This window comes from Rhinoderma darwinii, unplaced genomic scaffold (assembly GCF_050947455.1).
Source record: "Rhinoderma darwinii isolate aRhiDar2 unplaced genomic scaffold, aRhiDar2.hap1 Scaffold_513, whole genome shotgun sequence".
Lineage (NCBI taxonomy): Eukaryota > Metazoa > Chordata > Amphibia > Anura > Rhinodermatidae > Rhinoderma > Rhinoderma darwinii.
The window spans coordinates 217125-244267 of record NW_027464061.1 but is presented as its reverse complement, the minus strand read 5'-3'; the positions used below and the strand labels follow the sequence as shown (position 1 = coordinate 244267).

The 27143-nt window shown below is 47.9% G+C and overlaps 18 non-coding genes across 18 annotated transcripts; all 18 read right to left on the bottom strand.

The window, feature by feature from the left end:
• Positions 1 to 1083: 1083 nt before the first annotated feature.
• LOC142721001 (U2 spliceosomal RNA) lies at positions 1084 to 1274 on the bottom strand. Its single transcript, XR_012873758.1, has one exon. It is a non-coding gene; the product is annotated as a U2 spliceosomal RNA (small nuclear RNA).
• Positions 1275 to 2524: 1250 nt separating this feature from the next.
• On the bottom strand, positions 2525 to 2715 carry LOC142721000 (U2 spliceosomal RNA). The gene has a single exon (XR_012873757.1). It is a non-coding gene; the product is annotated as a U2 spliceosomal RNA (small nuclear RNA).
• Positions 2716 to 3999: 1284 nt separating this feature from the next.
• On the bottom strand, positions 4000 to 4190 carry LOC142720999 (U2 spliceosomal RNA). The gene has a single exon (XR_012873756.1). It is a non-coding gene; the product is annotated as a U2 spliceosomal RNA (small nuclear RNA).
• Positions 4191 to 5479: 1289 nt separating this feature from the next.
• On the bottom strand, positions 5480 to 5670 carry LOC142720998 (U2 spliceosomal RNA). The gene has a single exon (XR_012873755.1). It is a non-coding gene; the product is annotated as a U2 spliceosomal RNA (small nuclear RNA).
• Positions 5671 to 6974: 1304 nt separating this feature from the next.
• Positions 6975 to 7165, bottom strand: LOC142720996 (U2 spliceosomal RNA). Its single transcript, XR_012873754.1, has one exon. It is a non-coding gene; the product is annotated as a U2 spliceosomal RNA (small nuclear RNA).
• A 1296-nt stretch (positions 7166 to 8461) lies between these two features.
• LOC142721061 (U2 spliceosomal RNA) lies at positions 8462 to 8653 on the bottom strand. The gene has a single exon (XR_012873818.1). It is a non-coding gene; the product is annotated as a U2 spliceosomal RNA (small nuclear RNA).
• Positions 8654 to 9937: 1284 nt separating this feature from the next.
• LOC142720995 (U2 spliceosomal RNA) lies at positions 9938 to 10128 on the bottom strand. The gene has a single exon (XR_012873753.1). It is a non-coding gene; the product is annotated as a U2 spliceosomal RNA (small nuclear RNA).
• Positions 10129 to 11424: 1296 nt separating this feature from the next.
• Positions 11425 to 11615, bottom strand: LOC142721054 (U2 spliceosomal RNA). The gene has a single exon (XR_012873811.1). It is a non-coding gene; the product is annotated as a U2 spliceosomal RNA (small nuclear RNA).
• Positions 11616 to 12911: 1296 nt separating this feature from the next.
• Positions 12912 to 13102, bottom strand: LOC142720994 (U2 spliceosomal RNA). Its single transcript, XR_012873752.1, has one exon. It is a non-coding gene; the product is annotated as a U2 spliceosomal RNA (small nuclear RNA).
• A 1272-nt stretch (positions 13103 to 14374) lies between these two features.
• Positions 14375 to 14565, bottom strand: LOC142720992 (U2 spliceosomal RNA). The gene has a single exon (XR_012873750.1). It is a non-coding gene; the product is annotated as a U2 spliceosomal RNA (small nuclear RNA).
• A 1288-nt stretch (positions 14566 to 15853) lies between these two features.
• On the bottom strand, positions 15854 to 16044 carry LOC142720991 (U2 spliceosomal RNA). Its single transcript, XR_012873749.1, has one exon. It is a non-coding gene; the product is annotated as a U2 spliceosomal RNA (small nuclear RNA).
• Positions 16045 to 17320: 1276 nt separating this feature from the next.
• LOC142720990 (U2 spliceosomal RNA) lies at positions 17321 to 17511 on the bottom strand. Its single transcript, XR_012873747.1, has one exon. It is a non-coding gene; the product is annotated as a U2 spliceosomal RNA (small nuclear RNA).
• Positions 17512 to 18787: 1276 nt separating this feature from the next.
• Positions 18788 to 18978, bottom strand: LOC142720989 (U2 spliceosomal RNA). The gene has a single exon (XR_012873746.1). It is a non-coding gene; the product is annotated as a U2 spliceosomal RNA (small nuclear RNA).
• Positions 18979 to 20266: 1288 nt separating this feature from the next.
• On the bottom strand, positions 20267 to 20457 carry LOC142720988 (U2 spliceosomal RNA). Its single transcript, XR_012873745.1, has one exon. It is a non-coding gene; the product is annotated as a U2 spliceosomal RNA (small nuclear RNA).
• Positions 20458 to 21757: 1300 nt separating this feature from the next.
• On the bottom strand, positions 21758 to 21948 carry LOC142720987 (U2 spliceosomal RNA). The gene has a single exon (XR_012873744.1). It is a non-coding gene; the product is annotated as a U2 spliceosomal RNA (small nuclear RNA).
• Positions 21949 to 23232: 1284 nt separating this feature from the next.
• On the bottom strand, positions 23233 to 23423 carry LOC142720985 (U2 spliceosomal RNA). Its single transcript, XR_012873743.1, has one exon. It is a non-coding gene; the product is annotated as a U2 spliceosomal RNA (small nuclear RNA).
• A 1280-nt stretch (positions 23424 to 24703) lies between these two features.
• On the bottom strand, positions 24704 to 24894 carry LOC142720984 (U2 spliceosomal RNA). Its single transcript, XR_012873742.1, has one exon. It is a non-coding gene; the product is annotated as a U2 spliceosomal RNA (small nuclear RNA).
• A 1296-nt stretch (positions 24895 to 26190) lies between these two features.
• On the bottom strand, positions 26191 to 26381 carry LOC142720983 (U2 spliceosomal RNA). The gene has a single exon (XR_012873741.1). It is a non-coding gene; the product is annotated as a U2 spliceosomal RNA (small nuclear RNA).
• Between the last annotated feature and the right edge of the window lie 762 nt (positions 26382 to 27143).

Below are 27143 nucleotides of genomic sequence, written 5' to 3'. Positions count from 1 at the left end.
AGAGGAGGAATCTACATAAAAACGCCTTCCTGGCAACACCCAAATGCCCTGCTGCCATGCAGATAAACACTGGCAGCGGCAGCAAGTGCATGCCCACAGCCACCCCTTGTTCCTTCACACCTTGTATCAGCTGTAATCCAGTCCAGTCCAGTGCTGCCTGTTGAGCAGCACTGACCAACACTGCCTGGGCCCAGGCTTTTATCTCTGAGGCCCCATTATGATGTCAGAAAGCTGGCTCTGGAATCCTGAGGGCTCCACTATGACACGTGCAAAGTTCCGTCTGAACTTTATATAAGACGGTGAGGCTCAGTCAGTCACTCAGTGTTGCCTGAGAGGGCAACACTGCAACAGCCGGCCGCCAGGCTGTCTTTTTTTTGCACAGCTAGTTGCCTCCAGGAGGCCACAAGAGGGAGACAAGGGACTGCAAAATGGAAAATAGGCATCCACCAACTTTACAGACAACTTCTCCTTGCTCCTACAACCTCCATCCTTGCACAGTTTGTTATTCTTCTAGGTAACATAGTAACAAATCCAAATTGCTGCTCTCTTTGTAGGCAAGCAAGGCTTTGTTGCAACTGCAATTCTTACTTCTTCTTGAAATGTAGGGACGACAGTACATTCCATCACATCCATCTAGTGTACACAGGTAGGTCCATTGTGGCGGGCAGGCGAGCGGGCGGGCTGCTTTATTGGCTGTTTGCTGTTCCCCTACTCCACTCCACTATTTGACTGTTGTGCTGCATCAATCAATCAATCAATCAATCAATCAATCAATCAATCAATCAGTGGCTGGCTCAGGTGCAGCTCTTTAACTTACCTAAAAGGGAGGGCGGAGAGAAGACAAGGAAGGTGAATGAGGTGTTCCAATGTGAAATGCCGGAAACACAGAAACACAGACGACACACAACAAGAGGTGGCAATCTATTCATTAATTGCATTTAATCAATGAGCTCATTATCACTCATGCATTGTCCAACAGGTGTTGAAATAATGGGATTAAAAGGGGAGATCCCTTCAGAAAGACAGAAACAATAGCAAAGACAAAAAACACTTTTGGAATCTGCTTTTAGTCAACACATAAGGAAAGGGTGCACCGGTCCTGGAAATACTGCAATACCAGGTCAATGCGTGGAGTGGACAGAGCAAGCTCTATTTCCATCTCCCTGTTCTAAAAATCCATTTAATATATGGTCCCCAGATAGGGGACGTATCAGATATTAAACTGATAAGAACAGATACTACACTTGATCTTAGCCAAAAGGCCGAGAAGCGATAACCCGAACGGGCCGCGCGTTGCCCGAGCCTGCCCGATACTGCTGTTCAGCCCTTGCAGCGATTCAGCCTACTTCTAGGCAATTCCATGGGGCCCTGCAGGCTCACACACTCACAGCTACACGGGAGGTGAATAAAGGCCGGAGAGGAAGCCAGACAGGATTTGCTTCTTTTGCTTGCACCACAATGCAGTGCTGAAAGAGGAGGAATCTACATAAAAACGCCTTCCTGGCAACGCCCAAATGCCCTGCTGCCATGCAGATAAACACTGGCAGCGGCAGCAAGTGCATGCCCACAGCCACCCCTTGTTCCTTCACACCTTGTATCAGCTGTAATCCAGTCCAGTCCAGTGCTGCCTGCTGAGCAGCACTGACCAACATTGCCTGGGCCCAGGCTTTTATCTCTGAGGCCCCATTATGATGTCAGAAAGCTGGCTCTGGAATCCTGAGGGCTCCACTATGACACGTGCAAAGTTCCGTCTGAACTTTATATAAGACGGTGAGGCTCAGTCAGTCACTCAGTGTTGCCTGAGAGGGCAACACTGCAACAGCCGGCCGCCAGGCTGTCTTTTTTTTGCACAGCTAGTTGCCTCCAGGAGGCCACAAGAGGGAGACAAGGGACTGCAAAATGGAAAATAGGCATCCACCAACTTTACAGACAACTTCTCCTTGCTCCTACAACCTCCATCCTTGCACAGTTTGTTATTCTTCTAGGTAACATAGTAACAAATCCAAATTGCTGCTCTCTTTGTAGGCAAGCAAGGCTTTGTTGCAACTGCAATTCTTACTTCTTCTTGAAATGTAGGGACGACAGTACATTCCATCACATCCATCTAGTGTACACAGGTAGGTCCATTGTGGCGGGCAGGCGAGCGGGCGGGCTGCTTTATTGGCTGTTTGCTGTTCCCCTACTCCACTCCACTATTTGACTGTTGTGCTGCATCAATCAATCAATCAATCAATCAATCAATCAATCAATCAATCAATCAGTGGCTGGCTCAGGTGCAGCTCTTTAACTTACCTAAAAGGGAGGGCGGAGAGAAGACAAGGAAGGTGAATGAGGTGTTCCAATGTGAAATGCCGGAAACACAGAAACACAGACGACACACAACAAGAGGTGGCAATCTATTCATTAATTGCATTTAATCAATGAGCTCATTATCACTCATGCATTGTCCAACAGGTGTTGAAATAATGGGATTAAAAGGGGAGATCCCTTCAGAAAGACAGAAACAATAGCAAAACACATAAGGAAAGGGTGCACCGGTCCTGGAAATACTGCAATACCAGGTCAATGCGTGGAGTGGACAGAGCAAGCTCTATTTCCATCTCCCTGTTCTAAAAATCCATTTAATATATGGTCCCCAGATAGGGGACGTATCAGATATTAAACTGATAAGAACAGATACTACACTTGATCTTAGCCAAAAGGCCGAGAAGCGATAACCCGAACGGGCCGCGCGTTGCCCGAGCCTGCCCGATACTGCTGTTCAGCCCTTGCAGCGATTCAGCCTACTTCTAGGCAATTCCATGGGGCCCTGCAGGCTCACACACTCACAGCTACACGGGAGGTGAATAAAGGCCGGAGAGGAAGCCAGACAGGATTTGCTTCTTTTGCTTGCACCACAATGCAGTGCTGAAAGAGGAGGAATCTACATAAAAACGCCTTCCTGGCAACGCCCAAATGCCCTGCTGCCATGCAGATAAACACTGGCAGCGGCAGCAAGTGCATGCCCACAGCCACCCCTTGTTCCTTCACACCTTGTATCAGCTGTAATCCAGTCCAGTCCAGTGCTGCCTGCTGAGCAGCACTGACCAACACTGCCTGGGCCCAGGCTTTTATCTCTGAGGCCCCATTATGATGTCAGAAAGCTGGCTCTGGAATCCTGAGGGCTCCACTATGACACGTGCAAAGTTCCGTCTGAACTTTATATAAGACGGTGAGGCTCAGTCAGTCACTCAGTGTTGCCTGAGAGGGCAACACTGCAACAGCCGGCCGCCAGGCTGTCTTTTTTTTGCACAGCTAGTTGCCTCCAGGAGGCCACAAGAGGGAGACAAGGGACTGCAAAATGGAAAATAGGCATCCACCAACTTTACAGACAACTTCTCCTTGCTCCTACAACCTCCATCCTTGCACAGTTTGTTATTCTTCTAGGTAACATAGTAACAAATCCAAATTGCTGCTCTCTTTGTAGGCAAGCAAGGCTTTGTTGCAACTGCAATTCTTACTTCTTCTTGAAATGTAGGGACGACAGTACATTCCATCACATCCATCTAGTGTACACAGGTAGGTCCATTGTGGCGGGCAGGCGAGCGGGCGGGCTGCTTTATTGGCTGTTTGCTGTTCCCCTACTCCACTCCACTATTTGACTGTTGTGCTGCATCAATCAATCAATCAATCAATCAATCAATCAATCAATCAATCAATCAGTGGCTGGCTCAGGTGCAGCTCTTTAACTTACCTAAAAGGGAGGGCGGAGAGAAGACAAGGAAGGTGAATGAGGTGTTCCAATGTGAAATGCCGGAAACACAGAAACACAGACGACACACAACAAGAGGTGGCAATCTATTCATTAATTGCATTTAATCAATGAGCTCATTATCACTCATGCATTGTCCAACAGGTGTTGAAATAATGGGATTAAAAGGGGAGATCCCTTCAGAAAGACAGAAACAATAGCAAAGACAAAAAACACTTTTGGAATCTGCTTTTAGTCAACACATAAGGAAAGGGTGCACCGGTCCTGGAAATACTGCAATACCAGGTCAATGCGTGGAGTGGACAGAGCAAGCTCTATTTCCATCTCCCTGTTCTAAAAATCCATTTAATATATGGTCCCCAGATAGGGGACGTATCAGATATTAAACTGATAAGAACAGATACTACACTTGATCTTAGCCAAAAGGCCGAGAAGCGATAACCCGAACGGGCCGCGCGTTGCCCGAGCCTGCCCGATACTGCTGTTCAGCCCTTGCAGCGATTCAGCCTACTTCTAGGCAATTCCATGGGGCCCTGCAGGCTCACACACTCACAGCTACACGGGAGGTGAATAAAGGCCGGAGAGGAAGCCAGACAGGATTTGCTTCTTTTGCTTGCACCACAATGCAGTGCTGAAAGAGGAGGAATCTACATAAAAACGCCTTCCTGGCAACGCCCAAATGCCCTGCTGCCATGCAGATAAACACTGGCAGCGGCAGCAAGTGCATGCCCACAGCCACCCCTTGTTCCTTCACACCTTGTATCAGCTGTAATCCAGTCCAGTCCAGTGCTGCCTGCTGAGCAGCACTGACCAACACTGCCTGGGCCCAGGCTTTTATCTCTGAGGCCCCATTATGATGTCAGAAAGCTGGCTCTGGAATCCTGAGGGCTCCACTATGACACGTGCAAAGTTCCGTCTGAACTTTATATAAGACGGTGAGGCTCAGTCAGTCACTCAGTGTTGCCTGAGAGGGCAACACTGCAACAGCCGGCCGCCAGGCTGTCTTTTTTTTGCACAGCTAGTTGCCTCCAGGAGGCCACAAGAGGGAGACAAGGGACTGCAAAATGGAAAATAGGCATCCACCAACTTTACAGACAACTTCTCCTTGCTCCTACAACCTCCATCCTTGCACAGTTTGTTATTCTTCTAGGTAACATAGTAACAAATCCAAATTGCTGCTCTCTTTGTAGGCAAGCAAGGCTTTGTTGCAACTGCAATTCTTACTTCTTCTTGAAATGTAGGGACGACAGTACATTCCATCACATCCATCTAGTGTACACAGGTAGGTCCATTGTGGCGGGCAGGCGAGCGGGCGGGCTGCTTTATTGGCTGTTTGCTGTTCCCCTACTCCACTCCACTATTTGACTGTTGTGCTGCAATCAATCAATCAATCAATCAATCAATCAATCAATCAATCAATCAATCAATCAGTGGCTGGCTCAGGTGCAGCTCTTTAACTTACCTAAAAGGGAGGGCGGAGAGAAGACAAGGAAGGTGAATGAGGTGTTCCAATGTGAAATGCCGGAAACACAGAAACACAGACGACACACAACAAGAGGTGGCAATCTATTCATTAATTGCATTTAATCAATGAGCTCATTATCACTCATGCATTGTCCAACAGGTGTTGAAATAATGGGATTAAAAGGGGAGATCCCTTCAGAAAGACAGAAACAATAGCAAAGACAAAAAACACTTTTGGAATCTGCTTTTAGTCAACACATAAGGAAAGGGTGCACCGGTCCTGGAAATACTGCAATACCAGGTCAATGCGTGGAGTGGACAGAGCAAGCTCTATTTCCATCTCCCTGTTCTAAAAATCCATTTAATATATGGTCCCCAGATAGGGGACGTATCAGATATTAAACTGATAAGAACAGATACTACACTTGATCTTAGCCAAAAGGCCGAGAAGCGATAACCCGAACGGGCCGCGCGTTGCCCGAGCCTGCCCGATACTGCTGTTCAGCCCTTGCAGCGATTCAGCCTACTTCTAGGCAATTCCATGGGGCCCTGCAGGCTCACACACTCACAGCTACACGGGAGGTGAATAAAGGCCGGAGAGGAAGCCAGACAGGATTTGCTTCTTTTGCTTGCACCACAATGCAGTGCTGAAAGAGGAGGAATCTACATAAAAACGCCTTCCTGGCAACGCCCAAATGCCCTGCTGCCATGCAGATAAACACTGGCAGCGGCAGCAAGTGCATGCCCACAGCCACCCCTTGTTCCTTCACACCTTGTATCAGCTGTAATCCAGTCCAGTCCAGTGCTGCCTGCTGAGCAGCACTGACCAACACTGCCTGGGCCCAGGCTTTTATCTCTGAGGCCCCATTATAATGTCAGAAAGCTGGCTCTGGAATCCTGAGGGCTCCACTATGACACGTGCAAAGTTCCGTCTGAACTTTATATAAGACGGTGAGGCTCAGTCAGTCACTCAGTGTTGCCTGAGAGGGCAACACTGCAACAGCCGGCCGCCAGGCTGTCTTTTTTTTGCACAGCTAGTTGCCTCCAGGAGGCCACAAGAGGGAGACAAGGGACTGCAAAATGGAAAATAGGCATCCACCAACTTTACAGACAACTTCTCCTTGCTCCTACAACCTCCATCCTTGCACAGTTTGTTATTCTTCTAGGTAACATAGTAACAAATCCAAATTGCTGCTCTCTTTGTAGGCAAGCAAGGCTTTGTTGCAACTGCAATTCTTACTTCTTCTTGAAATGTAGGGACGACAGTACATTCCATCACATCCATCTAGTGTACACAGGTAGGTCCATTGTGGCGGGCAGGCGAGCGGGCGGGCTGCTTTATTGGCTGTTTGCTGTTCCCCTACTCCACTCCACTATTTGACTGTTGTGCTGCATCAATCAATCAATCAATCAATCAATCAATCAATCAATCAATCAATCAATCAATCAATCAATCAATCAGTGGCTGGCTCAGGTGCAGCTCTTTAACTTACCTAAAAGGGAGGGCGGAGAGAAGACAAGGAAGGTGAATGAGGTGTTCCAATGTGAAATGCCGGAAACACAGAAACACAGACGACACACAACAAGAGGTGGCAATCTATTCATTAATTGCATTTAATCAATGAGCTCATTATCACTCATGCATTGTCCAACAGGTGTTGAAATAATGGGATTAAAAGGGGAGATCCCTTCAGAAAGACAGAAACAATAGCAAAGACAAAAAACACTTTTGGAATCTGCTTTTAGTCAACACATAAGGAAAGGGTGCACCGGTCCTGGAAATACTGCAATACCAGGTCAATGCGTGGAGTGGACAGAGCAAGCTCTATTTCCATCTCCCTGTTCTAAAAATCCATTTAATATATGGTCCCCAGATAGGGGACGTATCAGATATTAAACTGATAAGAACAGATACTACACTTGATCTTAGCCAAAAGGCCGAGAAGCGATAACCCGAACGGGCCGCGCGTTGCCCGAGCCTGCCCGATACTGCTGTTCAGCCCTTGCAGCGATTCAGCCTACTTCTAGGCAATTCCATGGGGCCCTGCAGGCTCACACACTCACAGCTACACGGGAGGTGAATAAAGGCCGGAGAGGAAGCCAGACAGGATTTGCTTCTTTTGCTTGCACCACAATGCAGTGCTGAAAGAGGAGGAATCTACATAAAAACGCCTTCCTGGCAACGCCCAAATGCCCTGCTGCCATGCAGATAAACACTGGCAGCGGCAGCAAGTGCATGCCCACAGCCACCCCTTGTTCCTTCACACCTTGTATCAGCTGTAATCCAGTCCAGTCCAGTGCTGCCTGCTGAGCAGCACTGACCAACACTGCCTGGGCCCAGGCTTTTATCTCTGAGGCCCCATTATGATGTCAGAAAGCTGGCTCTGGAATCCTGAGGGCTCCACTATGACACGTGCAAAGTTCCGTCTGAACTTTATATAAGACGGTGAGGCTCAGTCAGTCACTCAGTGTTGCTTGAGAGGGCAACACTGCAACAGCCGGCCGCCAGGCTGTCTTTTTTTTGCACAGCTAGTTGCCTCCAGGAGGCCACAAGAGGGAGACAAGGGACTGCAAAATGGAAAATAGGCATCCACCAACTTTACAGACAACTTCTCCTTGCTCCTACAACCTCCATCCTTGCACAGTTTGTTATTCTTCTAGGTAACATAGTAACAAATCCAAATTGCTGCTCTCTTTGTAGGCAAGCAAGGCTTTGTTGCAACTGCAATTCTTACTTCTTCTTGAAATGTAGGGACGACAGTACATTCCATCACATCCATCTAGTGTACACAGGTAGGTCCATTGTGGCGGGCAGGCGAGCGGGCGGGCTGCTTTATTGGCTGTTTGCTGTTCCCCTACTCCACTCCACTATTTGACTGTTGTGCTGCATCAATCAATCAATCAATCAATCAATCAATCAATCAATCAATCAATCAATCAATCAATCAGTGGCTGGCTCAGGTGCAGCTCTTTAACTTACCTAAAAGGGAGGGCGGAGAGAAGACAAGGAAGGTGAATGAGGTGTTCCAATGTGAAATGCCGGAAACACAGAAACACAGACGACACACAACAAGAGGTGGCAATCTATTCATTAATTGCATTTAATCAATGAGCTCATTATCACTCATGCATTGTCCAACAGGTGTTGAAATAATGGGATTAAAAGGGGAGATCCCTTCAGAAAGACAGAAACAATAGCAAAGACAAAAAACACTTTTGGAATCTGCTTTTAGTCAACACATAAGGAAAGGGTGCACCGGTCCTGGAAATACTGCAATACCAGGTCAATGCGTGGAGTGGACAGAGCAAGCTCTATTTCCATCTCCCTGTTCTAAAAAATCCATTTAATATATGGTCCCCAGATAGGGGACGTATCAGATATTAAACTGATAAGAACAGATACTACACTTGATCTTAGCCAAAAGGCCGAGAAGCGATAACCCGAACGGGCCGCGCGTTGCCCGAGCCTGCCCGATACTGCTGTTCAGCCCTTGCAGCGATTCAGCCTACTTCTAGGCAATTCCATGGGGCCCTGCAGGCTCACACACTCACAGCTACACGGGAGGTGAATAAAGGCCGGAGAGGAAGCCAGACAGGATTTGCTTCTTTTGCTTGCACCACAATGCAGTGCTGAAAGAGGAGGAATCTACATAAAAACGCCTTCCTGGCAACGCCCAAATGCCCTGCTGCCATGCAGATAAACACTGGCAGCGGCAGCAAGTGCATGCCCACAGCCACCCCTTGTTCCTTCACACCTTGTATCAGCTGTAATCCAGTCCAGTCCAGTGCTGCCTGCTGAGCAGCACTGACCAACACTGCCTGGGCCCAGGCTTTTATCTCTGAGGCCCCATTATGATGTCAGAAAGCTGGCTCTGGAATCCTGAGGGCTCCACTATGACACGTGCAAAGTTCCGTCTGAACTTTATATAAGACGGTGAGGCTCAGTCAGTCACTCAGTGTTGCCTGAGAGGGCAACACTGCAACAGCCGGCCGCCAGGCTGTCTTTTTTTTGCACAGCTAGTTGCCTCCAGGAGGCCACAAGAGGGAGACAAGGGACTGCAAAATGGAAAATAGGCATCCACCAACTTTACAGACAACTTCTCCTTGCTCCTACAACCTCCATCCTTGCACAGTTTGTTATTCTTCTAGGTAACATAGTAACAAATCCAAATTGCTGCTCTCTTTGTAGGCAAGCAAGGCTTTGTTGCAACTGCAATTCTTACTTCTTCTTGAAATGTAGGGACGACAGTACATTCCATCACATCCATCTAGTGTACACAGGTAGGTCCATTGTGGCGGGCAGGCGAGCGGGCGGGCTGCTTTATTGGCTGTTTGCTGTTCCCCTACTCCACTCCACTATTTGACTGTTGTGCTGCATCAATCAATCAATCAATCAATCAATCAATCAATCAATCAATCAATCAGTGGCTGGCTCAGGTGCAGCTCTTTAACTTACCTAAAAGGGAGGGCGGAGAGAAGACAAGGAAGGTGAATGAGGTGTTCCAATGTGAAATGCCGGAAACACAGAAACACAGACGACACACAACAAGAGGTGGCAATCTATTCATTAATTGCATTTAATCAATGAGCTCATTATCACTCATGCATTGTCCAACAGGTGTTGAAATAATGGGATTAAAAGGGGAGATCCCTTCAGAAAGACAGAAACAATAGCAAAGACAAAAAACACTTTTGGAATCTGCTTTTAGTCAACACATAAGGAAAGGGTGCACCGGTCCTGGAAATACTGCAATACCAGGTCAATGCGTGGAGTGGACAGAGCAAGCTCTATTTCCATCTCCCTGTTCTAAAAATCCATTTAATATATGGTCCCCAGATAGGGGACGTATCAGATATTAAACTGATAAGAACAGATACTACACTTGATCTTAGCCAAAAGGCCGAGAAGCGATAACCCGAACGGGCCGCGCGTTGCCCGAGCCTGCCCGATACTGCTGTTCAGCCCTTGCAGCGATTCAGCCTACTTCTAGGCAATTCCATGGGGCCCTGCAGGCTCACACACTCACAGCTACACGGGAGGTGAATAAAGGCCGGAGAGGAAGCCAGACAGGATTTGCTTCTTTTGCTTGCACCACAATGCAGTGCTGAAAGAGGAGGAATCTACATAAAAACGCCTTCCTGGCAACGCCCAAATGCCCTGCTGCCATGCAGATAAACACTGGCAGCGGCAGCAAGTGCATGCCCACAGCCACCCCTTGTTCCTTCACACCTTGTATCAGCTGTAATCCAGTCCAGTCCAGTGCTGCCTGCTGAGCAGCACTGACCAACACTGCCTGGGCCCAGGCTTTTATCTCTGAGGCCCCATTATGATGTCAGAAAGCTGGCTCTGGAATCCTGAGGGCTCCACTATGACACGTGCAAAGTTCCGTCTGAACTTTATATAAGACGGTGAGGCTCAGTCAGTCACTCAGTGTTGCCTGAGAGGGCAACACTGCAACAGCCGGCCGCCAGGCTGTCTTTTTTTTGCACAGCTAGTTGCATCCAGGAGGCCACAAGAGGGAGACAAGGGACTGCAAAATGGAAAATAGGCATCCACCAACTTTACAGACAACTTCTCCTTGCTCCTACAACCTCCATCCTTGCACAGTTTGTTATTCTTCTAGGTAACATAGTAACAAATCCAAATTGCTGCTCTCTTTGTAGGCAAGCAAGGCTTTGTTGCAACTGCAATTCTTACTTCTTCTTGAAATGTAGGGACGACAGTACATTCCATCACATCCATCTAGTGTACACAGGTAGGTCCATTGTGGCGGGCAGGCGAGCGGGCGGGCTGCTTTATTGGCTGTTTGCTGTTCCCCTACTCCACTCCACTATTTGACTGTTGTGCTGCATCAATCAATCAATCAATCAATCAATCAATCAATCAATCAATCAATCAATCAATCAATCAGTGGCTGGCTCAGGTGCAGCTCTTTAACTTACCTAAAAGGGAGGGCGGAGAGAAGACAAGGAAGGTGAATGAGGTGTTCCAATGTGAAATGCCGGAAACACAGAAACACAGACGACACACAACAAGAGGTGGCAATCTATTCATTAATTGCATTTAATCAATGAGCTCATTATCACTCATGCATTGTCCAACAGGTGTTGAAATAATGGGATTAAAAGGGGAGATCCCTTCAGAAAGACAGAAACAATAGCAAAGACAAAAAACACTTTTGGAATCTGCTTTTAGTCAACACATAAGGAAAGGGTGCACCGGTCCTGGAAATACTGCAATACCAGGTCAATGCGTGGAGTGGACAGAGCAAGCTCTATTTCCATCTCCCTGTTCTAAAAATCCATTTAATATATGGTCCCCAGATAGGGGACGTATCAGATATTAAACTGATAAGAACAGATACTACACTTGATCTTAGCCAAAAGGCCGAGAAGCGTTAACCCGAACGGGCCGCGCGTTGCCCGAGCCTGCCCGATACTGCTGTTCAGCCCTTGCAGCGATTCAGCCTACTTCTAGGCAATTCCATGGGGCCCTGCAGGCTCACACACTCACAGCTACACGGGAGGTGAATAAAGGCCGGAGAGGAAGCCAGACAGGATTTGCTTCTTTTGCTTGCACCACAATGCAGTGCTGAAAGAGGAGGAATCTACATAAAAACGCCTTCCTGGCAACGCCCAAATGCCCTGCTGCCATGCAGATAAACACTGGCAGCGGCAGCAAGTGCATGCCCACAGCCACCCCTTGTTCCTTCACACCTTGTATCAGCTGTAATCCAGTCCAGTCCAGTGCTGCCTGCTGAGCAGCACTGACCAACACTGCCTGGGCCCAGGCTTTTATCTCTGAGGCCCCATTATGATGTCAGAAAGCTGGCTCTGGAATCCTGAGGGCTCCACTATGACACGTGCAAAGTTCCGTCTGAACTTTATATAAGACGGTGAGGCTCAGTCAGTCACTCAGTGTTGCCTGAGAGGGCAACACTGCAACAGCCGGCCGCCAGGCTGTCTTTTTTTTGCACAGCTAGTTGCCTCCAGGAGGCCACAAGAGGGAGACAAGGGACTGCAAAATGGAAAATAGGCATCCACCAACTTTACAGACAACTTCTCCTTGCTCCTACAACCTCCATCCTTGCACAGTTTGTTATTCTTCTAGGTAACATAGTAACAAATCCAAATTGCTGCTCTCTTTGTAGGCAAGCAAGGCTTTGTTGCAACTGCAATTCTTACTTCTTCTTGAAATGTAGGGACGACAGTACATTCCATCACATCCATCTAGTGTACACAGGTAGGTCCATTGTGGCGGGCAGGCGAGCGGGCGGGCTGCTTTATTGGCTGTTTGCTGTTCCCCTACTCCACTCCACTATTTGACTGTTGTGCTGCATCAATCAATCAATCAATCAATCAATCAATCAATCAATCAATCAATCAATCAATCAATCAGTGGCTGGCTCAGGTGCAGCTCTTTAACTTACCTAAAAGGGAGGGCGGAGAGAAGACAAGGAAGGTGAATGAGGTGTTCCAATGTGAAATGCCGGAAACACAGAAACACAGACGACACACAACAAGAGGTGGCAATCTATTCATTAATTGCATTTAATCAATGAGCTCATTATCACTCATGCATTGTCCAACAGGTGTTGAAATAATGGGATTAAAAGGGGAGATCCCTTCAGAAAGACAGAAACAATAGCAAAGACAAAAAACACTTTTGGAATCTGCTTTTAGTCAACACATAAGGAAAGGGTGCACCGGTCCTGGAAATACTGCAATACCAGGTCAATGCGTGGAGTGGACAGAGCAAGCTCTATTTCCATCTCCCTGTTCTAAAAATCCATTTAATATATGGTCCCCAGATAGGGGACGTATCAGATATTAAACTGATAAGAACAGATACTACACTTGATCTTAGCCAAAAGGCCGAGAAGCGATAACCCGAACGGGCCGCGCGTTGCCCGAGCCTGCCCGATACTGCTGTTCAGCCCTTGCAGCGATTCAGCCTACTTCTAGGCAATTCCATGGGGCCCTGCAGGCTCACACACTCACAGCTACACGGGAGGTGAATAAAGGCCGGAGAGGAAGCCAGACAGGATTTGCTTCTTTTGCTTGCACCACAATGCAGTGCTGAAAGAGGAGGAATCTACATAAAAACGCCTTCCTGGCAACGCCCAAATGCCCTGCTGCCATGCAGATAAACACTGGCAGCGGCAGCAAGTGCATGCCCACAGCCACCCCTTGTTCCTTCACACCTTGTATCAGCTGTAATCCAGTCCAGTCCAGTGCTGCCTGCTGAGCAGCACTGACCAACACTGCCTGGGCCCAGGCTTTTATCTCTGAGGCCCCATTATGATGTCAGAAAGCTGGCTCTGGAATCCTGAGGGCTCCACTATGACACGTGCAAAGTTCCGTCTGAACTTTATATAAGACGGTGAGGCTCAGTCAGTCACTCAGTGTTGCCTGAGAGGGCAACACTGCAACAGCCGGCCGCCAGGCTGTCTTTTTTTTGCACAGCTAGTTGCCTCCAGGAGGCCACAAGAGGGAGACAAGGGACTGCAAAATGGAAAATAGGCATCCACCAACTTTACAGACAACTTCTCCTTGCTCCTACAACCTCCATCCTTGCACAGTTTGTTATTCTTCTAGGTAACATAGTAACAAATCCAAATTGCTGCTCTCTTTGTAGGCAAGCAAGGCTTTGTTGCAACTGCAATTCTTACTTCTTCTTGAAATGTAGGGACGACAGTACATTCCATCACATCCATCTAGTGTACACAGGTAGGTCCATTGTGGCGGGCAGGCGAGCGGGCGGGCTGCTTTATTGGCTGTTTGCTGTTCCCCTACTCCACTCCACTATTTGACTGTTGTGCTGCATCAATCAATCAATCAATCAATCAATCAATCAATCAGTGGCTGGCTCAGGTGCAGCTCTTTAACTTACCTAAAAGGGAGGGCGGAGAGAAGACAAGGAAGGTGAATGAGGTGTTCCAATGTGAAATGCCGGAAACACAGAAACACAGACGACACACAACAAGAGGTGGCAATCTATTCATTAATTGCATTTAATCAATGAGCTCATTATCACTCATGCATTGTCCAACAGGTGTTGAAATAATGGGATTAAAAGGGGAGATCCCTTCAGAAAGACAGAAACAATAGCAAAGACAAAAAACACTTTTGGAATCTGCTTTTAGTCAACACATAAGGAAAGGGTGCACCGGTCCTGGAAATACTGCAATACCAGGTCAATGCGTGGAGTGGACAGAGCAAGCTCTATTTCCATCTCCCTGTTCTAAAAATCCATTTAATATATGGTCCCCAGATAGGGGACGTATCAGATATTAAACTGATAAGAACAGATACTACACTTGATCTTAGCCAAAAGGCCGAGAAGCGATAACCCGAACGGGCCGCGCGTTGCCCGAGCCTTCCCGATACTGCTGTTCAGCCCTTGCAGCGATTCAGCCTACTTCTAGGCAATTCCATGGGGCCCTGCAGGCTCACACACTCACAGCTACACGGGAGGTGAATAAAGGCCGGAGAGGAAGCCAGACAGGATTTGCTTCTTTTGCTTGCACCACAATGCAGTGCTGAAAGAGGAGGAATCTACATAAAAACGCCTTCCTGGCAACGCCCAAATGCCCTGCTGCCATGCAGATAAACACTGGCAGCGGCAGCAAGTGCATGCCCACAGCCACCCCTTGTTCCTTCACACCTTGTATCAGCTGTAATCCAGTCCAGTCCAGTGCTGCCTGCTGAGCAGCACTGACCAACACTGCCTGGGCCCAGGCTTTTATCTCTGAGGCCCCATTATGATGTCAGAAAGCTGGCTCTGGAATCCTGAGGGCTCCACTATGACACGTGCAAAGTTCCGTCTGAACTTTATATAAGACGGTGAGGCTCAGTCAGTCACTCAGTGTTGCCTGAGAGGGCAACACTGCAACAGCCGGCCGCCAGGCTGTCTTTTTTTTGCACAGCTAGTTGCCTCCAGGAGGCCACAAGAGGGAGACAAGGGACTGCAAAATGGAAAATAGGCATCCACCAACTTTACAGACAACTTCTCCTTGCTCCTACAACCTCCATCCTTGCACAGTTTGTTATTCTTCTAGGTAACATAGTAACAAATCCAAATTGCTGCTCTCTTTGTAGGCAAGCAAGGCTTTGTTGCAACTGCAATTCTTACTTCTTCTTGAAATGTAGGGACGACAGTACATTCCATCACATCCATCTAGTGTACACAGGTAGGTCCATTGTGGCGGGCAGGCGAGCGGGCGGGCTGCTTTATTGGCTGTTTGCTGTTCCCCTACTCCACTCCACTATTTGACTGTTGTGCTGCATCAATCAATCAATCAATCAATCAATCAATCAATCAATCAATCAATCAATCAGTGGCTGGCTCAGGTGCAGCTCTTTAACTTACCTAAAAGGGAGGGCGGAGAGAAGACAAGGAAGGTGAATGAGGTGTTCCAATGTGAAATGCCGGAAACACAGAAACACAGACGACACACAACAAGAGGTGGCAATCTATTCATTAATTGCATTTAATCAATGAGCTCATTATCACTCATGCATTGTCCAACAGGTGTTGAAATAATGGGATTAAAAGGGGAGATCCCTTCAGAAAGACAGAAACAATAGCAAAGACAAAAAACACTTTTGGAATCTGCTTTTAGTCAACACATAAGGAAAGGGTGCACCGGTCCTGGAAATACTGCAATACCAGGTCAATGCGTGGAGTGGACAGAGCAAGCTCTATTTCCATCTCCCTGTTCTAAAAATCCATTTAATATATGGTCCCCAGATAGGGGACGTATCAGATATTAAACTGATAAGAACAGATACTACACTTGATCTTAGCCAAAAGGCCGAGAAGCGATAACCCGAACGGGCCGCGCGTTGCCCGAGCCTGCCCGATACTGCTGTTCAGCCCTTGCAGCGATTCAGCCTACTTCTAGGCAATTCCATGGGGCCCTGCAGGCTCACACACTCACAGCTACACGGGAGGTGAATAAAGGCCGGAGAGGAAGCCAGACAGGATTTGCTTCTTTTGCTTGCACCACAATGCAGTGCTGAAAGAGGAGGAATCTACATAAAAACGCCTTCCTGGCAACGCCCAAATGCCCTGCTGCCATGCAGATAAACACTGGCAGCGGCAGCAAGTGCATGCCCACAGCCACCCCTTGTTCCTTCACACCTTGTATCAGCTGTAATCCAGTCCAGTCCAGTGCTGCCTGCTGAGCAGCACTGACCAACACTGCCTGGGCCCAGGCTTTTATCTCTGAGGCCCCATTATGATGTCAGAAAGCTGGCTCTGGAATCCTGAGGGCTCCACTATGACACGTGCAAAGTTCCGTCTGAACTTTATATAAGACGGTGAGGCTCAGTCAGTCACTCAGTGTTGCCTGAGAGGGCAACACTGCAACAGCCGGCCGCCAGGCTGTCTTTTTTTTGCACAGCTAGTTGCCTCCAGGAGGCCACAAGAGGGAGACAAGGGACTGCAAAATGGAAAATAGGCATCCACCAACTTTACAGACAACTTCTCCTTGCTCCTACAACCTCCATCCTTGCACAGTTTGTTATTCTTCTAGGTAACATAGTAACAAATCCAAATTGCTGCTCTCTTTGTAGGCAAGCAAGGCTTTGTTGCAACTGCAATTCTTACTTCTTCTTGAAATGTAGGGACGACAGTACATTCCATCACATCCATCTAGTGTACACAGGTAGGTCCATTGTGGCGGGCAGGCGAGCGGGCGGGCTGCTTTATTGGCTGTTTGCTGTTCCCCTACTCCACTCCACTATTTGACTGTTGTGCTGCATCAATCAATCAATCAATCAATCAATCAATCAATCAATCAGTGGCTGGCTCAGGTGCAGCTCTTTAACTTACCTAAAAGGGAGGGCGGAGAGAAGACAAGGAAGGTGAATGAGGTGTTCCAATGTGAAATGCCGGAAACACAGAAACACAGACGACACACAACAAGAGGTGGCAATCTATTCATTAATTGCATTTAATCAATGAGCTCATTATCACTCATGCATTGTCCAACAGGTGTTGAAATAATGGGATTAAAAGGGGAGATCCCTTCAGAAAGACAGAAACAATAGCAAAGACAAAAAACACTTTTGGAATCTGCTTTTAGTCAACACATAAGGAAAGGGTGCACCGGTCCTGGAAATACTGCAATACCAGGTCAATGCGTGGAGTGGACAGAGCAAGCTCTATTTCCATCTCCCTGTTCTAAAAATCCATTTAATATATGGTCCCCAGATAGGGGACGTATCAGATATTAAACTGATAAGAACAGATACTACACTTGATCTTAGCCAAAAGGCCGAGAAGCGATAACCCGAACGGGCCGCGCGTTGCCCGAGCCTGCCCGATACTGCTGTTCAGCCCTTGCAGCGATTCAGCCTACTTCTAGGCAATTCCATGGGGCCCTGCAGGCTCACACACTCACAGCTACACGGGAGGTGAATAAAGGCCGGAGAGGAAGCCAGACAGGATTTGCTTCTTTTGCTTGCACCACAATGCAGTGCTGAAAGAGGAGGAATCTACATAAAAACGCCTTCCTGGCAACGCCCAAATGCCCTGCTGCCATGCAGATAAACACTGGCAGCGGCAGCAAGTGCATGCCCACAGCCACCCCTTGTTCCTTCACACCTTGTATCAGCTGTAATCCAGTCCAGTCCAGTGCTGCCTGCTGAGCAGCACTGACCAACACTGCCTGGGCCCAGGCTTTTATCTCTGAGGCCCCATTATGATGTCAGAAAGCTGGCTCTGGAATCCTGAGGGCTCCACTATGACACGTGCAAAGTTCCGTCTGAACTTTATATAAGACGGTGAGGCTCAGTCAGTCACTCAGTGTTGCCTGAGAGGGCAACACTGCAACAGCCGGCCGCCAGGCTGTCTTTTTTTTGCACAGCTAGTTGCCTCCAGGAGGCCACAAGAGGGAGACAAGGGACTGCAAAATGGAAAATAGGCATCCACCAACTTTACAGACAACTTCTCCTTGCTCCTACAACCTCCATCCTTGCACAGTTTGTTATTCTTCTAGGTAACATAGTAACAAATCCAAATTGCTGCTCTCTTTGTAGGCAAGCAAGGCTTTGTTGCAACTGCAATTCTTACTTCTTCTTGAAATGTAGGGACGACAGTACATTCCATCACATCCATCTAGTGTACACAGGTAGGTCCATTGTGGCGGGCAGGCGAGCGGGCGGGCTGCTTTATTGGCTGTTTGCTGTTCCCCTACTCCACTCCACTATTTGACTGTTGTGCTGCATCAATCAATCAATCAATCAATCAATCAATCAATCAATCAGTGGCTGGCTCAGGTGCAGCTCTTTAACTTACCTAAAAGGGAGGGCGGAGAGAAGACAAGGAAGGTGAATGAGGTGTTCCAATGTGAAATGCCGGAAACACAGAAACACAGACGACACACAACAAGAGGTGGCAATCTATTCATTAATTGCATTTAATCAATGAGCTCATTATCACTCATGCATTGTCCAACAGGTGTTGAAATAATGGGATTAAAAGGGGAGATCCCTTCAGAAAGACAGAAACAATAGCAAAGACAAAAAACACTTTTGGAATCTGCTTTTAGTCAACACATAAGGAAAGGGTGCACCGGTCCTGGAAATACTGCAATACCAGGTCAATGCGTGGAGTGGACAGAGCAAGCTCTATTTCCATCTCCCTGTTCTAAAAATCCATTTAATATATGGTCCCCAGATAGGGGACGTATCAGATATTAAACTGATAAGAACAGATACTACACTTGATCTTAGCCAAAAGGCCGAGAAGCGATAACCCGAACGGGCCGCGCGTTGCCCGAGCCTGCCCGATACTGCTGTTCAGCCCTTGCAGCGATTCAGCCTACTTCTAGGCAATTCCATGGGGCCCTGCAGGCTCACACACTCACAGCTACACGGGAGGTGAATAAAGCCCGGAGAGGAAGCCAGACAGGATTTGCTTCTTTTGCTTGCACCACAATGCAGTGCTGAAAGAGGAGGAATCTACATAAAAACGCCTTCCTGGCAACGCCCAAATGCCCTGCTGCCATGCAGATAAACACTGGCAGCGGCAGCAAGTGCATGCCCACAGCCACCCCTTGTTCCTTCACACCTTGTATCAGCTGTAATCCAGTCCAGTCCAGTGCTGCCTGCTGAGCAGCACTGACCAACACTGCCTGGGCCCAGGCTTTTATCTCTGAGGCCCCATTATGATGTCAGAAAGCTGGCTCTGGAATCCTGAGGGCTCCACTATGACACGTGCAAAGTTCCGTCTGAACTTTATATAAGACGGTGAGGCTCAGTCAGTCACTCAGTGTTGCCTGAGAGGGCAACACTGCAACAGCCGGCCGCCAGGCTGTCTTTTTTTTGCACAGCTAGTTGCCTCCAGGAGGCCACAAGAGGGAGACAAGGGACTGCAAAATGGAAAATAGGCATCCACCAACTTTACAGACAACTTCTCCTTGCTCCTACAACCTCCATCCTTGCACAGTTTGTTATTCTTCTAGGTAACATAGTAACAAATCCAAATTGCTGCTCTCTTTGTAGGCAAGCAAGGCTTTGTTGCAACTGCAATTCTTACTTCTTCTTGAAATGTAGGGACGACAGTACATTCCATCACATCCATCTAGTGTACACAGGTAGGTCCATTGTGGCGGGCAGGCGAGCGGGCGGGCTGCTTTATTGGCTGTTTGCTGTTCCCCTACTCCACTCCACTATTTGACTGTTGTGCTGCATCAATCAATCAATCAATCAATCAATCAATCAATCAATCAATCAATCAATCAGTGGCTGGCTCAGGTGCAGCTCTTTAACTTACCTAAAAGGGAGGGCGGAGAGAAGACAAGGAAGGTGAATGAGGTGTTCCAATGTGAAATGCCGGAAACACAGAAACACAGACGACACACAACAAGAGGTGGCAATCTATTCATTAATTGCATTTAATCAATGAGCTCATTATCACTCATGCATTGTCCAACAGGTGTTGAAATAATGGGATTAAAAGGGGAGATCCCTTCAGAAAGACAGAAACAATAGCAAAGACAAAAAACACTTTTGGAATCTGCTTTTAGTCAACACATAAGGAAAGGGTGCACCGGTCCTGGAAATACTGCAATACCAGGTCAATGCGTGGAGTGGACAGAGCAAGCTCTATTTCCATCTCCCTGTTCTAAAAATCCATTTAATATATGGTCCCCAGATAGGGGACGTATCAGATATTAAACTGATAAGAACAGATACTACACTTGATCTTAGCCAAAAGGCCGAGAAGCGATAACCCGAACGGGCCGCGCGTTGCCCGAGCCTGCCCGATACTGCTGTTCAGCCCTTGCAGCGATTCAGCCTACTTCTAGGCAATTCCATGGGGCCCTGCAGGCTCACACACTCACAGCTACACGGGAGGTGAATAAAGGCCGGAGAGGAAGCCAGACAGGATTTGCTTCTTTTGCTTGCACCACAATGCAGTGCTGAAAGAGGAGGAATCTACATAAAAACGCCTTCCTGGCAACGCCCAAATGCCCTGCTGCCATGCAGATAAACACTGGCAGCGGCAGCAAGTGCATGCCCACAGCCACCCCTTGTTCCTTCACACCTTGTATCAGCTGTAATCCAGTCCAGTCCAGTGCTGCCTGCTGAGCAGCACTGACCAACACTGCCTGGGCCCAGGCTTTTATCTCTGAGGCCCCATTATGATGTCAGAAAGCTGGCTCTGGAATCCTGAGGGCTCCACTATGACACGTGCAAAGTTCCGTCTGAACTTTATATAAGACGGTGAGGCTCAGTCAGTCACTCAGTGTTGCCTGAGAGGGCAATACTGCAACAGCCGGCCGCCAGGCTGTCTTTTTTTTGCACAGCTAGTTGCCTCCAGGAGGCCACAAGAGGGAGACAAGGGACTGCAAAATGGAAAATAGGCATCCACCAACTTTACAGACAACTTCTCCTTGCTCCTACAACCTCCATCCTTGCACAGTTTGTTATTCTTCTAGGTAACATAGTAACAAATCCAAATTGCTGCTCTCTTTGTAGGCAAGCAAGGCTTTGTTGCAACTGCAATTCTTACTTCTTCTTGAAATGTAGGGACGACAGTACATTCCATCACATCCATCTAGTGTACACAGGTAGGTCCATTGTGGCGGGCAGGCGAGCGGGCGGGCTGCTTTATTGGCTGTTTGCTGTTCCCCTACTCCACTCCACTATTTGACTGTTGTGCTGCATCAATCAATCAATCAATCAATCAATCAATCAATCAATCAATCAATCAATCAATCAATCAATCAGTGGCTGGCTCAGGTGCAGCTCTTTAACTTACCTAAAAGGGAGGGCGGAGAGAAGACAAGGAAGGTGAATGAGGTGTTCCAATGTGAAATGCCGGAAACACAGAAACACAGACGACACACAACAAGAGGTGGCAATCTATTCATTAATTGCATTTAATCAATGAGCTCATTATCACTCATGCATTGTCCAACAGGTGTTGAAATAATGGGATAAAAAGGGGAGATCCCTTCAGAAAGACAGAAACAATAGCAAAGACAAAAAACACTTTTGGAATCTGCTTTTAGTCAACACATAAGGAAAGGGTGCACCGGTCCTGGAAATACTGCAATACCAGGTCAATGCGTGGAGTGGACAGAGCAAGCTCTATTTCCATCTCCCTGTTCTAAAAATCCATTTAATATATGGTCCCCAGATAGGGGACGTATCAGATATTAAACTGATAAGAACAGATACTACACTTGATCTTAGCCAAAAGGCCGAGAAGCGATAACCCGAACGGGCCGCGCGTTGCCCGAGCCTGCCCGATACTGCTGTTCAGCCCTTGCAGCGATTCAGCCTACTTCTAGGCAATTCCATGGGGCCCTGCAGGCTCACACACTCACAGCTACACGGGAGGTGAATAAAGGCCGGAGAGGAAGCCAGACAGGATTTGCTTCTTTTGCTTGCACCACAATGCAGTGCTGAAAGAGGAGGAATCTACATAAAAACGCCTTCCTGGCAACGCCCAAATGCCCTGCTGCCATGCAGATAAACACTGGCAGCGGCAGCAAGTGCATGCCCACAGCCACCCCTTGTTCCTTCACACCTTGTATCAGCTGTAATCCAGTCCAGTCCAGTGCTGCCTGCTGAGCAGCACTGACCAACACTGCCTGGGCCCAGGCTTTTATCTCTGAGGCCCCATTATGATGTCAGAAAGCTGGCTCTGGAATCCTGAGGGCTCCACTATGACACGTGCAAAGTTCCGTCTGAACTTTATATAAGACGGTGAGGCTCAGTCAGTCACTCAGTGTTGCCTGAGAGGGCAACACTGCAACAGCCGGCCGCCAGGCTGTCTTTTTTTTGCACAGCTAGTTGCCTCCAGGAGGCCACAAGAGGGAGACAAGGGACTGCAAAATGGAAAATAGGCATCCACCAACTTTACAGACAACTTCTCCTTGCTCCTACAACCTCCATCCTTGCACAGTTTGTTATTCTTCTAGGTAACATAGTAACAAATCCAAATCGCTGCTCTCTTTGTAGGCAAGCAAGGCTTTGTTGCAACTGCAATTCTTACTTCTTCTTGAAATGTAGGGACGACAGTACATTCCATCACATCCATCTAGTGTACACAGGTAGGTCCATTGTGGCGGGCAGGCGAGCGGGCGGGCTGCTTTATTGGCTGTTTGCTGTTCCCCTACTCCACTCCACTATTTGACTGTTGTGCTGCATCAATCAATCAATCAATCAATCAATCAATCAATCAATCAATCAATCAGTGGCTGGCTCAGGTGCAGCTCTTTAACTTACCTAAAAGGGAGGGCGGAGAGAAGACAAGGAAGGTGAATGAGGTGTTCCAATGTGAAATGCCGGAAACACAGAAACACAGACGACACACAACAAGAGGTGGCAATCTATTCATTAATTGCATTTAATCAATGAGCTCATTATCACTCATGCATTGTCCAACAGGTGTTGAAATAATGGGATTAAAAGGGGAGATCCCTTCAGAAAGACAGAAACAATAGCAAAGACAAAAAACACTTTTGGAATCTGCTTTTAGTCAACACATAAGGAAAGGGTGCACCGGTCCTGGAAATACTGCAATACCAGGTCAATGCGTGGAGTGGACAGAGCAAGCTCTATTTCCATCTCCCTGTTCTAAAAATCCATTTAATATATGGTCCCCAGATAGGGGACGTATCAGATATTAAACTGATAAGAACAGATACTACACTTGATCTTAGCCAAAAGGCCGAGAAGCGATAACCCGAACGGGCCGCGCGTTGCCCGAGCCTGCCCGATACTGCTGTTCAGCCCTTGCAGCGATTCAGCCTACTTCTAGGCAATTCCATGGGGCCCTGCAGGCTCACACACTCACAGCTACACGGGAGGTGAATAAAGGCCGGAGAGGAAGCCAGACAGGATTTGCTTCTTTTGCTTGCACCACAATGCAGTGCTGAAAGAGGAGGAATCTACATAAAAACGCCTTCCTGGCAACGCCCAAATGCCCTGCTGCCATGCAGATAAACACTGGCAGCGGCAGCAAGTGCATGCCCACAGCCACCCCTTGTTCCTTCACACCTTGTATCAGCTGTAATCCAGTCCAGTCCAGTGCTGCCTGCTGAGCAGCACTGACCAACACTGCCTGGGCCCAGGCTTTTATCTCTGAGGCCCCATTATGATGTCAGAAAGCTGGCTCTGGAATCCTGAGGGCTCCACTATGACACGTGCAAAGTTCCGTCTGAACTTTATATAAGACGGTGAGGCTCAGTCAGTCACTCAGTGTTGCCTGAGATGGCAACACTGCAACAGCCGGCCGCCAGGCTGTCTTTTTTTTGCACAGCTAGTTGCCTCCAGGAGGCCACAAGAGGGAGACAAGGGACTGCAAAATGGAAAATAGGCATCCACCAACTTTACAGACAACTTCTCCTTGCTCCTACAACCTCCATCCTTGCACAGTTTGTTATTCTTCTAGGTAACATAGTAACAAATCCAAATTGCTGCTCTCTTTGTAGGCAAGCAAGGCTTTGTTGCAACTGCAATTCTTACTTCTTCTTGAAATGTAGGGACGACAGTACATTCCATCACATCCATCTAGTGTACACAGGTAGGTCCATTGTGGCGGGCAGGCGAGCGGGCGGGCTGCTTTATTGGCTGTTTGCTGTTCCCCTACTCCACTCCACTATTTGACTGTTGTGCTGCATCAATCAATCAATCAATCAATCAATCAATCAATCAATCAATCAGTGGCTGGCTCAGGTGCAGCTCTTTAACTTACCTAAAAGGGAGGGCGGAGAGAAGACAAGGAAGGTGAATGAGGTGTTCCAATGTGAAATGCCGGAAACACAGAAACACAGACGACACACAACAAGAGGTGGCAATCTATTCATTAATTGCATTTAATCAATGAGCTCATTATCACTCATGCATTGTCCAACAGGTGTTGAAATAATGGGATTAAAAGGGGAGATCCCTTCAGAAAGACAGAAACAATAGCAAAGACAAAAAACACTTTTGGAATCTGCTTTTAGTCAACACATAAGGAAAGGGTGCACCGGTCCTGGAAATACTGCAATACCAGGTCAATGCGTGGAGTGGACAGAGCAAGCTCTATTTCCATCTCCCTGTTCTAAAAATCCATTTAATATATGGTCCCCAGATAGGGGACGTATCAGATATTAAACTGATAAGAACAGATACTACACTTGATCTTAGCCAAAAGGCCGAGAAGCGATAACCCGAACGGGCCGCGCGTTGCCCGAGCCTGCCCGATACTGCTGTTCAGCCCTTGCAGCGATTCAGCCTACTTCTAGGCAATTCCATGGGGCCCTGCAGGCTCACACACTCACAGCTACACGGGAGGTGAATAAAGGCCGGAGAGGAAGCCAGACAGGATTTGCTTCTTTTGCTTGCACCACAATGCAGTGCTGAAAGAGGAGGAATCTACATAAAAACGCCTTCCTGGCAACGCCCAAATGCCCTGCTGCCATGCAGATAAACACTGGCAGCGGCAGCAAGTGCATGCCCACAGCCACCCCTTGTTCCTTCACACCTTGTATCAGCTGTAATCCAGTCCAGTCCAGTGCTGCCTGCTGAGCAGCACTGACCAACACTGCCTGGGCCCAGGCTTTTATCTCTGAGGCCCCATTATGATGTCAGAAAGCTGGCTCTGGAATCCTGAGGGCTCCACTATGACACGTGCAAAGTTCCGTCTGAACTTTATATAAGACGGTGAGGCTCAGTCAGTCACTCAGTGTTGCCTGAGAGGGCAACACTGCAACAGCCGGCCGCCAGGCTGTCTTTTTTTTGCACAGCTAGTTGCCTCCAGGAGGCCACAAGAGGGAGACAAGGGACTGCAAAATGGAAAATAGGCATCCACCAACTTTACAGACAACTTCTCCTTGCTCCTACAACCTCCATCCTTGCACAGTTTGTTATTCTTCTAGGTAACATAGTAACAAATCCAAATTGCTGCTCTCTTTGTAGGCAAGCAAGGCTTTGTTGCAACTGCAATTCTTACTTCTTCTTGAAATGTAGGGACGACAGTACATTCCATCACATCCATCTAGTGTACACAGGTAGGTCCATTGTGGCGGGCAGGCGAGCGGGCGGGCTGCTTTATTGGCTGTTTGCTGTTCCCCTACTCCACTCCACTATTTGACTGTTGTGCTGCATCAATCAATCAATCAATCAATCAATCAATCAATCAATCAATCAATCAATCAATCAATCAGTGGCTGGCTCAGGTGCAGCTCTTTAACTTACCTAAAAGGGAGGGCGGAGAGAAGACAAGGAAGGTGAATGAGGTGTTCCAATGTGAAATGCCGGAAACACAGAAACACAGACGACACACAACAAGAGGTGGCAATCTATTCATTAATTGCATTTAATCAATGAGCTCATTATCACTCATGCATTGTCCAACAGGTGTTGAAATAATGGGATTAAAAGGGGAGTTCCCTTCAGAAAGACAGAAACAATAGCAAAGACAAAAAACACTTTTGGAATCTGCTTTTAGTCAACACATAAGGAAAGGGTGCACCGGTCCTGGAAATACTGCAATACCAGGTCAATGCGTGGAGTGGACAGAGCAAGCTCTATTTCCATCTCCCTGTTCTAAAAATCCATTTAATATATGGTCCCCAGATAGGGGACGTATCAGATATTAAACTGATAAGAACAGATACTACACTTGATCTTAGCCAAAAGGCCGAGAAGCGATAACCCGAACGGGCCGCGCGTTGCCCGAGCCTGCCCGATACTGCTGTTCAGCCCTTGCAGCGATTCAGCCTACTTCTAGGCAATTCCATGGGGCCCTGCAGGCTCACACACTCACAGCTACACGGGAGGTGAATAAAGGCCGGAGAGGAAGCCAGACAGGATTTGCTTCTTTTGCTTGCACCACAATGCAGTGCTGAAAGAGGAGGAATCTACATAAAAACGCCTTCCTGGCAACGCCCAAATGCCCTGCTGCCATGCAGATAAACACTGGCAGCGGCAGCAAGTGCATGCCCACAGCCACCCCTTGTTCCTTCACACCTTGTATCAGCTGTAATCCAGTCCAGTCCAGTGCTGCCTGCTGAGCAGCACTGACCAACACTGCCTGGGCCCAGGCTTTTATCTCTGAGGCCCCATTATGATGTCAGAAAGCTGGCTCTGGAATCCTGAGGGCTCCACTATGACACGTGCAAAGTTCCGTCTGAACTTTATATAAGACGGTGAGGCTCAGTCAGTCACTCAGTGTTGCCTGAGAGGGCAACACTGCAACAGCCGGCCGCCAGGCTGTCTTTTTTTTGCACAGCTAGTTGCCTCCAGGAGGCCACAAGAGGGAGACAAGGGACTGCAAAATGGAAAATAGGCATCCACCAACTTTACAGACAACTTCTCCTTGCTCCTACAACCTCCATCCTTGCACAGTTTGTTATTCTTCTAGGTAACATAGTAACAAATCCAAATTGCTGCTCTCTTTGTAGGCAAGCAAGGC